This window comes from Erithacus rubecula (assembly GCF_903797595.1).
Source record: "Erithacus rubecula genome assembly, chromosome: 17".
NCBI classification, from domain to species: Eukaryota; Metazoa; Chordata; class Aves; order Passeriformes; family Muscicapidae; genus Erithacus; species Erithacus rubecula.
Genome location: NC_136669.1, coordinates 14,827,655 through 14,840,601, shown reverse-complemented (window position 1 = coordinate 14,840,601; position 12,947 = coordinate 14,827,655). Strand labels below are relative to the sequence as shown.

The 12,947-nt window shown below is 54.3% G+C and overlaps 1 protein-coding gene across 1 annotated transcript in view; it reads right to left on the bottom strand.

The window, feature by feature from the left end:
* LOC306809474 (ankyrin repeat and fibronectin type-III domain-containing protein 1-like) overlaps positions 1 to 12,947 on the bottom strand; it is a 183,293-nt gene that overhangs the window by 112,257 nt on the left and 58,089 nt on the right.

Sequence of the window (12,947 nt, the reverse complement as noted above, 5' to 3'; positions counted from 1 at the left end):
CCCATGAGTGAGGAAACAGGGGGAATTACCCTGCTCCAGACTCTGGTTTTTGCCAGGACACCCTGCTGGAGCAGAGCAAGGGTTCTGATGGTTGTGGTGGCTCATCCTGATCCACACACCAGTGAGGGGACAGGAGCTCTCCAAGAATCCCACACAGAGATGGCCCCAATCAACCTCTAGCAGCATCACAAATTAAAGCTCAACTTGAACTGAGGAAGGGGATGGAGAACTTGCAGTGTGGTCAATGCCATGGGAGAGAGGAGGGAGGGCCTGGAGTAGATGAAGGAACAGGGAAGGCCAGGTTTGGGAAAGCAGAAGCCAGACAGCCCAGGGACTGTGCTCCATCACCAGCCTTGGAGCCACGGCCCTGAGCGCTGAATGGGGATGTGAACAGTGAAACCCGATCGGCCGTTAACCCAGGAATGCGTGGAAATGGCAACTGCACATAACTGCAGGAATGGGCCAGGGTGCCCCAGCACCCGGAATCACAGGGATAACGCGCGCGCCTGGCGCATGAGCTCATCCTGGGATAATGCTCCCACATGAGCCCAGCCAGCAGGAATGCTCTCCAGCTCGCTGGGCCGGGGGGGGCTCAGGGGACACCCTGCTCCTCCTGCTCCTTTCCTCTTGCCCTCCTGCCACCATCCCACATTTCCCACGGAGGGCCTGGTAGTGCGCAGGTCCCAGAGCCCTGGGAGTGTGCCTGCTGCTCTGCAGGGCTGGACCCCACACACCACTGTGAACTCGGGGCAAAGAAAAGGAGGGGAGAGGCATCTGTGATCCCACATTCCTAGCACTGAACCTGCTTCTTTCTGTTCCTCCAGTCTGCTGTGAAAGGGAACGAGAATGTCTTCTCTGTTTCACCCACGTGCTGGCTGCTGCTGCTGCTTCACGCACCCAGCAGGGCTCAGCAGCTCTGGGAGGGATCATGCTCCTCGGAGCTTAGGTGCTGTACCAATCCTCACAGCACTGCACCCGTGCAACTCCTCTCATTGCCTCTGCCTTCCCCTTTCACCATAGTCAGCCTTATGGAAAGAAGCTGGATTCCATGGAGGTCCTCTCTCCCTGGGAACCATCCAGCAACCAACACAGCTTCCTTCTTGCGAGCAGCAAATGACCCACAGAAGAACCATAAATAATATTTGCTTATTCTGTTCCTCCCCCTCCCAAATGCATCAGCCCAGAACTTGCTGCCTGCTGAAAGGGATGGTGAGTCTCAGGGAGCAGGAGCAGGACTTGACCTTTGGTGGAGGATTAGCTGCACTCCACAGGGCAGACATCCAGGTGGTCTGGTCTGGAAAGCCAGCCTGGCTCACAGAGGACACGTCTGTCACCGCTCAGGCACTGACACCTCCTGCCCATAGTGGCTTTTCTGGGGACCACCTACAAGTGAAAGTCAAATGCCTGCCCCTTCCACACCTCAAGGTGTCTCCTCCAGAAAGCAGCTTCCCTGTATCCATCTCCTGGTGGGAGCCAAGGACAGACAAAGCCCACCCCCCCCCTCCCTGGGTGGAGGAAGAGCTCAGACCTGCTTGGCAGGAATTCAAGCTGCATTGCACCCGGCACAGGGAGTGCTGCAACCAGGGAGCTCCAAGGGCCATCGGGTCAGGGGAACCAGATTCAGCTCCTCAAACACCACCCCAGCATGTCCTGAGGGCTGGGCTGAATCCTGCTGGGATGAGACCCCTTCCAGAGCTTGACAGGGGTGTCTTGCAGGGGGCACAGCATTCATGCCCAAAGTCAGGTAATTGGAGTTTTGGAAGCAATTCCAGGCTTTTTTGAACTACCTCTGGAGAAGCAGGATCTTCTACCTTTGAACTGAATGATCCAATCTTTTCACAACCAAATCCCTCCCTCTCCAGTGGCTAAGATCTGGAGTCTCTGATGTCACTCACCCTGGAAATGCCAGGGCAGGAACAAAAGGAGCCAGCCCAAAAACAGCTTGGTCAAGACAAAATGCAGGCAGCACATGAGAGTTTGGGTCTATAACCCGTTGGTTGGACAGGTTCCCAAAGAGGACTGGAAATGCAATTTAATGTGCCAGCAGAAGGACACTTTACACCTGGACAGCTCTGTTCAAAGAGGTGCCACACTGGGCTGTGGGTCTCTTGGAGACCCTCTCCCCACCCCCATGCCCCTGCAGCTTCCATTTTCCCCTCCAGGCAGGGCTCTCCCTTTCATAGGGCAGCAGGACTCAGGACCCAGGGGTGGGCGGAGAGCTAGCACTGGGAGGAGAAGGGACCAAGGCTCAGACTAAAAGAAACAAGAAAATGAAAAATTAGGCCAAGAAAATGGAAAGCTGAGAGGAAACACAACAGTGTGCCAAAAATCCCAGGGGAGAGAGACATGGCAGAGGTCACAGCCAGCCTGCCCTGGGGGAGAAGGGGTAGGAGCAGATGTAGAGTGGTAGAGTGGGGGTAGCTTCTTGTTTTGACCCCTTCCAACACTGACTCCCCCCATAGAACTGGATTTCTGCTTGATATCCAGTGCATGTGCCATGGAGCAACAGGAGATGAGTGCTCCAGTCCCAGAGTTCCCAACATTCCCCAAAACGTTGCCCATACCGTGTCACCACTGAGATTTCCCCCAGAGCTGGCCAAGAGCCCTGAGCAAAGCGCCGGCATGTGAGACAGCCCGGCCGGCGAGGAAGTGCCGCGGAGCGCACGGACACCCTGCGGGGACAGGGACTGACACCCAGCGAGAGCGGGGCGGGGGACACGGCAGCAGGCAGCACCTGGGAGACCCCATGAGATCCTGAGAGGTCTCCAAGCTGTTTGCAAGCCGCAGCCCAGAGTCCTGGCAGCCCTTTCCGAGCGTGCCAGGCGATGTGGCAGTCACGGCTCCGCGTGATCGCCCGGAGCCAGGCGCCAGCAGGCAGAGCTACCGGAGCGTCCGCCCGGGCTGCAGCAGCAGCAGCAGCAGGAGGAGGAGGAGGGCTCGAGGGGGACTCGCTGCTCCAGCGCGACATCTAAAGGGCTCCGCAGGCGGCTGCACGGGAAGGATCCCCCACCACATCCCGCATCCCTCCGGCTGCACGCACCGCTGCGCTGCGCCTGAAGCCCCGGGCTCGGAGCACAGTGATGCCGTGCTGGGATTCAAATCCCGCCCTGACGGCACAATCAGTCCGTAACAGCACGGATTTTCAGCCCCAGAGGGAACGAGGGTGCGGGGGCTGCAGGGATGCACCAGCATCTCCTCGTCTCCCCTTGCAGACACGGCCAAACCTGGCCAATGCATCCCAGAGCTTTCACGTGGCGGTGCAGGATGCTTTGGAAGGTGAGGAGCGGGGCTCAGGCTGCAGGAGCAGAGCGGGGGCTGCCTTTTATCCTCTACAGAGCCGTGGGCTGGTGCCACACTCTCACTTCAGGCAAGGAACAAAACTACTGCTGAAAAGGAAAATCAGAAAGACGAAAAGGTGCGGAACACAGCAGGTGTGGGCACAGAGCAGCCCCCACACCCAAAACTTCTGATTCTGCCTGCCCTGCCCTCCCATGCTTCCCATCACTCTCTGACACCTGATAAATGCCTGTGGCAAAGTCCTGTAAGGAACTGCACAGGTATCAAACTGCTCAAGACATTATGCTGCTCAAGACATGCCTTTGAAACCTACAGTTTATTATTCTTTAGAGTCTTTGCTGGGCTTCTTCTATACCAGCCCAAAATACTCCTCAGAGTTCTTTCCAGAGTTCCAAACAAAGGTCTATTCCTAACAAATTACAGTCACTGCTGTGAAGCAGCTGAGAGATTGCAATGCAAGGGCCTCACCCCAGCTAAATCACTGGGACCCCCATTTGCCCCAGTCATAGCAGGACATTGTTTCTTTTAATGGGAACAAGATTTTTGAAGCAGCCACAGATGCAGGGAGCAGAGGTGGGTTTGGCACTTCCACTCCCAAATCCCTGCAGGTGATGAGTCGGCTGCAGACAGAGCTCTGATACCAGACCTCAGCCAGAAAACACCTGTGAGTGCTGCCAGGGCTCAGCATGTCCTGAAACAGATGAGGGATGGAACTCCTCTCCTGTCAGGAAAGGTTGACAGGGCTTGGAGCAACCTGCTCTGGTGGAAGGTGTCCCTGCCCATGGCAGGGGCGTGGCACGAGATGGTCTTGCAGGTACCTTTATTCAAACCATCCTGGGATTCTGTGAACACCCTTCCCTCAGCTTCCCATTCAGCCCCTCTGTGACCCACCTCAGCACAGATCTGCACTTGGAGGGGGGAACCAAGATGTCCCAAGTGCTTCAGAAACTTAGTTTGTCACTCCCAGCACCTTTTCCTTGTCCAAAGCTCCTCACCAACTCTCTTGTGGCCCTTTAGGAACTGGAAGAGTTTCTAAGGTCTCACCAGAGATTTCTCATCTCCAGGCTGAACAACCCATTAGAGGAATTAATGGAGCCCACTAATTACCGAGCTAATTCCCCCACTGAAGCCCCAGGTCAGTCTGGGTGGTGGGAAGGGGCAGGGACCCTCTCAGCAGCTTTCCCAGCTGCTGGGGGGGGCAGTGGGGCAGCTCTGCCTTCCCTGCCAGAGTCTCCTGTTTCCAAACACCTCGCTCTCATCTGCCAGGGTTGCATCAGCTCCCGCACTCGTATTTATAACCAGGGTTTAAAACCTGATATTCCATTTCCAGTAGCTCAGTGGGGGTGAGCTGAACCCACAGGGCCCCAGCCAAGCAGCTGCTGCCAGCGTGATCCCTCTTCCCTTCACATCCTTCTCAGAAAAGCTCCCCACCGTCAACCTGGTGCCACAGCTTACTGGCATGGGCTCTTTAATTAGCTGAGCGAGGCAAGAGGCAGGCTCTCATTAAAGGGTGAGCTAATTGAGCCTGGGCAGGGGCACAGGCAGCTTGGTGGTGCTTGACACGGCGCTGGTTAATTGAACTGAGTGCACTCTCAGGCACAGCACTCCCTCCCCTTCCCAACCAGTGTCACCACCAATCTGAGGCTTTGGGATTAAACAGCCCCCCAGCAGCTATTTTTATACTGATGGATGGGTGGGAAGGGGTTGGGAGAGAGAGGGAGGGGAGTCCCTCTCCACCCCCAGTACCATCTCACTCAGCACAGCCTCTCCTGTGGGCTATGAGGAGCTGCAGGTCTCTCTCCAGAGCTCCTTCCCCATGCCAGAGCGGGGGAGATCCCAGCTCCAGGACTCACCCTGGAGCTCACAGCAGGCTGGTGACAGCAGAAGGACTGACCCTGCCATGTCCCTGCCAGGCTGGCTCCGGGACCTCCGCTCCCTCCAAGAGGAAACTTCCAGCTGCTTTAGGTTATAAATAAAGAATGACCTGATGAGAACAGCCAATCTCCTGGCACCAGGATCAGTCACACATCTATTAAGTGTACAAAGCTACCTCTCAGATTAAGAGCAATCCATAAACCCTGGCATCAGGAGCAGATTTGGAACTTGGCTGGGACCCATCATCCCGTCTGCTTCCATGTACCAGCTAATTCCACTTTTATATTGTCTTGGCTACCTTTTGTGGAGAATCATAGACCCAAATCTGGCAGAAGCAGCATAAAAAGGAGAACTCAAGCCAGGGACTCTTAAATGAATCCTCTCCCAGGCTGCACTGTGTGTGTCTGCAGAGGCCAAGCAGCTCCCGTGTGCCCAAAATTGCTTCCGTGGAAAAGGAAAATAGCCTGAAAGGGGCAGTAAAAAGAAAAACTGCCTATTATTTGAAATGTGCTTTGGGAACCTGTGCTGAAAAGTATTTGGGAAACACAAAATAAGCCTGAAATTAACCAGGCTCCAGGCTGGGTGTTGCAGCACTGCTCCACCCCAATCCTGATCACTGAGGACCAGCTCATTTTTGGGGGTATTTGGGGCAGAAAGGGTGGGTGTCCAGCAGGCAGCAGCACATTTCCCTGTTTTTATGTCCAAAGCAGTTGTCTGGCCCTGTCCCATTCCCAGGCACCTCACTGGCCCCAAGCCCTGCTGGCCAGCCCCTTGCAGCACAGCACAGGGCACTGGCTGGGAAAACACTGCACAGCTCCAGCCCCAGTGCTGTGGGGACACTGCAGCCACCCAGGACTCAGGGCTGCTGCAGGGACAGCCCCAACCCTGCTGGCTGCAGGTGCTCCCTGGGGAGCAAAACCATCACCTGCTTTCATAAAGACCTGACTGAAGGAGGTGAGGAATTTCTTGGTATCCAGCATGGGTTTCAAAGCACTTATTTACAGGAGCAGAGTTCTCCTCCATAATCAGCTCTGTCATCCTGTCCCCCTTCATTTTGGGACTCCCAGCAGCTGCAGGGGTGGAACAGGCTGGAACCACCAGACATTCTGTGACATTCAAGGCAGGGATGTGATCCCATTTTGGAGAAGGTAGCAGTTACTGTCTGATAATCTCAGAGAAGAGTCTGAGCAGATGCTCAGTGAAGATGAAAAATAAATGCAAAACTCAGTCTCGCTGCACTCTGGTGCTTGAGGCCATGCTGAAACCCATCCTTCCCTGATGGGAAGCTGTTTTAGACAAAGCTTTTTCTGGCACCTACAGAGCAGGAGAAAGCATGGGGGTGTCCCAGCAGTCACGACAAACTGTTTGGAGCTGAAAATCCACTTGCCTGCAACAGGGAAGCCAGGCAGGGCTTAACTCTGATCCACCTCCACCTCATTACCCCCACACAGCATCCCCAGGAGGGAGGCAGCCTGTAAGGAGGGATGAACAAGTGCCTGCAGACACCCTCCCAGGCAGTGACAGTCCTGGCACTGGGGAGAGAGCACAGCATCCTCAGGAGCCTTTTCCTGAGCATCTTCACCCCTGGGAAGCAAGGATAAACCTACACCCAGAGCATAACATCCCTCATAGAATGGGGCGAGTTCAAAGGGTTCTTCAAGATCATCTGGCTCCCACCCCATTGCAGGGACACCTTCCACTACAATAGGTTGTTCATGGCCTTGGATCCAGGGGCAGCCACAGCTGCTCTGGGCACCCTGTGCCAGGGCCTGCCCACCCTCCCAGGGAACAATTCATGCCCAATATCCCATCCATCCCTACCCTCTGGCAGTGGAAGCCAATCCCCCCTGTGACTCCAGGCTCTTGTCCAAAGTCCTTCTCCAGCTCTCTTGGAGCCACTTTAGGTATCTGAGGGCTGCACGCATAATTTCTACTTCAACCTGGAATCACTTCATGTGCTCTGTTCAATGACTCCACTCCCGCTGGGCTACAAGTGGGGAATACTTGAGCCATACATGGCAAGAGGAGAGGGATCCCATGGCAAGAGGAGGGATCCCATCCCCAGCCCTGTGTGGCACATCCCAATCCTGCTGTAGAGCTGCCTCCTCTCCCAAGGAGCACAAGGACTCTCTGCCTCCCCCCTTGCTCACAAATTGGAGCTGGCTCAGCTGAAAGGCACTACAGCATCACAAACCATGAATGTGTTTGAAGTTGGAAGGATTTAAGTAAAACTCATCGTTATCAGTTTTAATATTGAGATAAGCCTTGTACCTCATAAGCTGAGCTGAAGAGATCCCAGTGCCAGAGGCAGGGAGGTGCTGTCTGAGATCCTTATCTCTGACAGCAAGATGCTCTCACATGATATCACCACCAAATGTTGGTCATTACCTTGCAGCTCCCCAGCAGCCAAGTTTTGTTTGTGCAGAACTGGTACTGAGCTATTATTCCCATTCCCACTTTCCCCCCAGAAGGAGGCATCATCAGAGGAAGGCAGGGCAGGCTGGTAGCCAGGGGCAGCAAGCAGATCACAGCTAAGTACACACTGCTTTCACACACCAGACTTGGGCTGCCTGCATAAATTTGGTTCTCCACCTCCAAGCAAGATGGCTTTGGGTGTCCCCACACATTGTGGTTAGCACTGAGAAATCCAGCAGCTGACATTAGGGTGGGAACTCCAGGCTGAATTAAACCCATCAATCACTCCAACCCCAAATCTCGGGAAGCTGCAGGACATGGCAGCAGGATGTGTAGCATCTGCACTCAGACATCTGCATGCTCCTTTTAACAGGGAAATGGGTTTTTCTTCTCACCCAGCTGCTGTGTAGGCCCCTGTGAAGGCAATAGGTGGGAGCACCCAGTTGTGTGCCTGGTTTCCAGCTGGTCCCAGTGACCAGATCCAGGAGAGCCTGCAGGACAAGGGATCTTCCTGCACTTTTCATTGACCAGCAAAGGAAAGTGGAAACAGAATCACAGAATCACAGACTGGTTTGGGTTGAAAGGGGCCTCAAAGCTCATCTCATTCTACCCCCTACCAACAGCAGGGACACCTTCCACATTGCCCCAAACCCTAACCAGCCCAGCCTTGGACACTTCCAGGGATGGGACATAGAAGCTGCCTTGCTGCCATTGCCACTCGTCACAGGCAAGATCAGTAACAAGGCTTGTGACACTTTCACTTTGATTGCAGGTTCCCTGTAATTAAGAACAAGAGCTACTACAACAAAACAAATTGCAGAGCAAATCTTCTGCATGAGCAATGAGGGCCCAGGCAGAGTCATCACCACGTGTAGGGGAGGGTGGGGTGACAGCCCTGCAGAGTTCAGCAGGCTGAGGTGATGTTCCTAAATTAAAATCTGGTTCTCACTGGGTCAAATGCTGAAAGAATGCAGGAACTGGCAATCCCAGCTTGCCTGAGCTGCTGTATCTCAGCCTTAGGAGCCAAAGCATCTTCAGGGTGGCCACTTGTTCCTGCCCACAGACCACTCCTGCCCAAATGCAGATAATGGTTAACAGGGTGCCCCAAGAGCCTTGACAAGACGAAAACAAAAAATCCCAGGGGTGCAGAGAGGATGCTATGAGACAGCTACATCCAGAGCAGACCTTGTCACCCACCAGGAAATAGGTGACTCAAGAACACAGCCTGTGGCTTAAGCTGGCATTCCCAAAAAACTGCTCTCTGCTTGTCCCACAGGTGAGCCAGCTGGGTGGAGAAGAGCCTGTTTGCAGGGACAGGCACCTGAAAAAGAAATAAGGGCAGGAAAACCCCCAGGGGTTGAGAGGGAGGCATTTCCTGTTGGATGAAGGTGTCTGGAAATGGCCAGCTCTTGGCTGGAGGAAAGAGGCAGAAAGTGCTTGGGCTGTACTGAGAAGAGCTCACAGGAGCTTCCTCCAACACAGCAGCCAAAGGCCTGAAACCCAGCATGGAAATGCCAGAAAACCAATAAACACAGGAGTGACCCCTGCAGTCAGGGCTGGAGCACAGATGGGAGCTGTGGTCTGTGCCAGCCAGGGGCTCTCCAGCCTCACAGACAAGGAGCACCACGAGACAGCCAGAGAGCACATCCCAGCATGAACACTGAGCCCGCAGGGGGATCCTGGCAGTCAGCCCCACAGCCAGGACAGACATCTCTCCTGCTCTCACCCAGGGGGGAATCCTCCACCTGCTGCTCCCAGAAATCTTTGGATGAGCACAGGTGGTTTAAAACACCACCTCTCCCCAGGCAAAGCTTCCTGGTCCTGAGAACACCCAACAAGGCAAGAGCCAGCCTTGTTCAGCTGGCTGAGAAGAGCAGTGACACCAAGGGTCCAGTCCCACGCCAGGAGTGCTGGGACCACAGGGAGAAACCTTCCTCCTATGCCTTTGGAAACCAGAATCCACCACTTGCAGGTCTCTGGTGAAAGTCCTGGACCAGGAAACACATGAGAGTGTGAGAGTCCCAGCCTGGCTGAAGGACAACCACATGCTGAACCTTCCCACAGCTGAATTTCCTTTAACTGCATCCATCTCCACTCGTGGCTTAATCCTGGGCAATGGAGCACTTAAAAACCACAAAGATTCCTAAGAAGCTACAGGTGCAACATCCCAGTTGGACTGGGACACTGAATAAGAAGAAAAACTCGACCCTTTGGATCTTTCTTAAGGACATAAAGAACCTAATTTTAGAAATAAAGAGACATTTAACAATTACGACTTTTCATTCTTTAAACCTAGAAACAAAACCCAGAGAAAACATCTCCTGGATCTTTCTCAGTTATTGAAGAGGGGGAAAAAAACAAAGGGAAAAAAAAAAAAAAAAAGAGGCAAAAGTCCATATTTCCAGTGTAAAAGCAAGTGTGTACACACACATGAACCAACACAACCCTCTGACAGATTAGTGAGCTGTATGTGCAAGTGCAGCCCCTAGCACAGTGTTGTGGCAGAGCACAAGGGTGCCTCTGGAGCTCTGGGGGCTCTGTTGTCATGCCAGAGGCACAAATTCATTGATTCTTTCCCACAGGGGCAGAACTCCAGTAACTGATTTCCTCCTTGCTCCTTGATCAGCACTTGTGCCACTGGGAAGATCTGCTCCTGAGGGAACCAAACCTTCCTGTCACTGCCACATTCATATAAATGATGGGGAGTAAGAGAACCACCCCAGCCTCCTGCCCCTTGGCTTTGGCTCTGCCCCCTCCAGGGGTGAAGGGCCCACTCAGAGCAGCACTCAGTGACTGCCAGTGCCCAGGGCACAGGCTGCTCCAAAGGCAAGCAGCCTCGCTGCTGCAGGCTGGGACTGTGCTGATTCAATGAAACCTGACTGCAGTGCTCAGGAGCAGCCCTGCAGCAAATGGACATGCAGATGTTCTTCTGCTCCACAGCATTCCCAGTGCAAGGCAGGCAGGCAGGCTCAGGAGCAGACTGAGGTTACAGTGCTGAGCAGCAATTCCAGCTCTTATCTGAAGTGCACTGATCCAAGAGAAATCTTGACACTGGCACCCACAGGCTGCTGGGGAGAACCCTCTGCACCCTGCCAAGGCCTTGGAGCAAAGACACACGATCCATGTAAGCAGCAGGGTAAGGCCAGCCCAGGGCATGATCCAGGCTGAATTACCTAGAGGAGAGATGCTTGAAAACACATCATTGGTGTGGACAGCCAGGCCCAAGGCAAGCAAGGACTAGTCACTTCCAAAGGTGACTCCATGGAGCTCTTGGGGGCTTTGGAGGCCACCTCCTCATCCCCTGGGTTTATGAGGCAACCTCTGCCCTGAGCTCAGAGCAAGATGAGCAAGCAAATCCTCCTTAGGGTGTGTTTGCTGTCCTTGAGCTGGTCCCACCCGGGGGGAGGTATCCTGCCTGCCAGCTGCCCACAGTAAAGACTGCCCTGCCCTGGGGAATGGGCCCTGTCCATGCCCCTCTCTGCACTGCTGGACCTTCAGGAGATCACAGAATCCCAGAATGGTTTGGGTTGGAAGGGACCTTAAAGCCCATCCCACCCCTGCCATGGCAGGGACACCTCCCACCATCCCAGGCTGCTCCAAGCCCATCCAGCCTGGCCCTGGGCACTGCCAGGGAACCAGGGCAGCCACAACTTCTCTGGGCACCCAGGGCCTCCCCACTCTCACAAGGAAGAATTTAATCTAAGATCTGGTCGAAATCATTCCTGCTTCAGCTTAAAGCCATTCCCTCCTGTCCTGCCAGTGTACCTTAAATCAGGATTTTACAGCAAGGTCCCATTGGGGGTCAAGGCAGGCAGGTGGCAATCTCCACTATGAAGAAAGTTAGCAGTGGGACAAAGATTTTTACTCAGAAGATCAGCTGATGAAATGGTGGGTAAAACATCCTCAAAAGTTTTGCATTAAGCCTGGTCCTAACACTGCACTGAGCTTAAAATGGTGCAAACCACTCCTGTATTCTGTCCTGATGGGTGTCCTAGTGGAAAAAAGACTTTGCAGAGGGCAGAGCAAGATCAGACCAGAGACTCCCTGCAGGCAGCAAAGCCAAGTGCTGGTTTGGTTTGGATCATTACTCACCTCCAGCACTGCTCCACCCCAGCAAAGCAGCAGCTCGAGGCTGGACATGGGGACAGCTGCCATGGCTTAGCCTGGGAGTGTGCAGACAGCTCTGCAGCAGCAGCCAAGGGGCTACTCAGGGCCACCAGCAGAGCTGGTCTGAGCTGGCCATGTCTCCTGCAGGCATCACCCTGCGGCCTCCTCCCCACAGCCCCAGGGGACCCTTCAGCCTCCCCACGCCCCTGGGGACCACGGTGGGTGAAACAGAGCCTGCCTGAGCCCTGGCCTGCCCTGCAAGCACCAGGGATGTGCCTGTGCTCAGCTCCACCAGTGCCCACCAGGGGACCAGTATGCACAAAGGAGCCAGAGCCCAGAACCCCAGCACTGGTTTGTTTTGCCCACCCTCTGCTGCACTGCCTGGCTGGGAGCTGGTGGGAATTCCCTCTGGAGACACAGGGGTTCATCCATACTCAGCTGGGAACCAAAAGGGGACATGTCCTGTCTTCAGGCAGCGCTGGGCATGAGCACAGGTACCAACAACAGCCTGAGAGCTGTGTCAGGGCTGGGGCTGCCCCCTCCTCAGCCCCAGTGGGGAAGGCATGAGGGGGATGGAGAGCAAAAAGGCCTTTGCAGCCTCCTCCAGGATGGCAGCAGTTCAGAGCAGTGTGAGCAGCAGAACTCGAGCCCAGAGTAACACCCTGGTCTCTGGGCAAGAAGGAAAAGAAAGATGTGCCTGGAGATCACAGCCAGGTGTGCCAGGACACACAGCCACCTGGAGATTACTTCATCAGAAACAGGTTCTGTAACGTTCCTTGACATGACACCAGGAGCCAAACAATTGGATATTAGAAGTGCCTGACCAAGAGCTGGCAATAAGGGCTTTAGCCAAGAAGAAACAGGCTAGGGAATTGGTGTGAGCACTGGACTTGTCCCATGCATGGGAGAGAAATTAAAGAACAATTTTGTCTGTATCCTACTGGAAAAAAAACCACATCAGACCTTACTAATAGAGAAACCCCTGTCATCATTTGGAAAGGTTCAATCCCTGCAGCCCAAGCACAGGTGAGCTCCCCCCTAGGAGAGGCCAGAGCCTTTCCCAGTGGAGGTGCTGCCCACAGAAATGGCCACATCTTACCTCTTCTCCCAGACTTCCCCATCCACGTATCCCAAAGCAACACAAGATTTAGGGCACAGAGGTTTCTGTATTTCAGGGGGGTTCTATCACCTCCTACCATACCCAGTTCTACTGGGAAAATAAAATATACCGCCAGATCCTTTCAAAAAGTGCC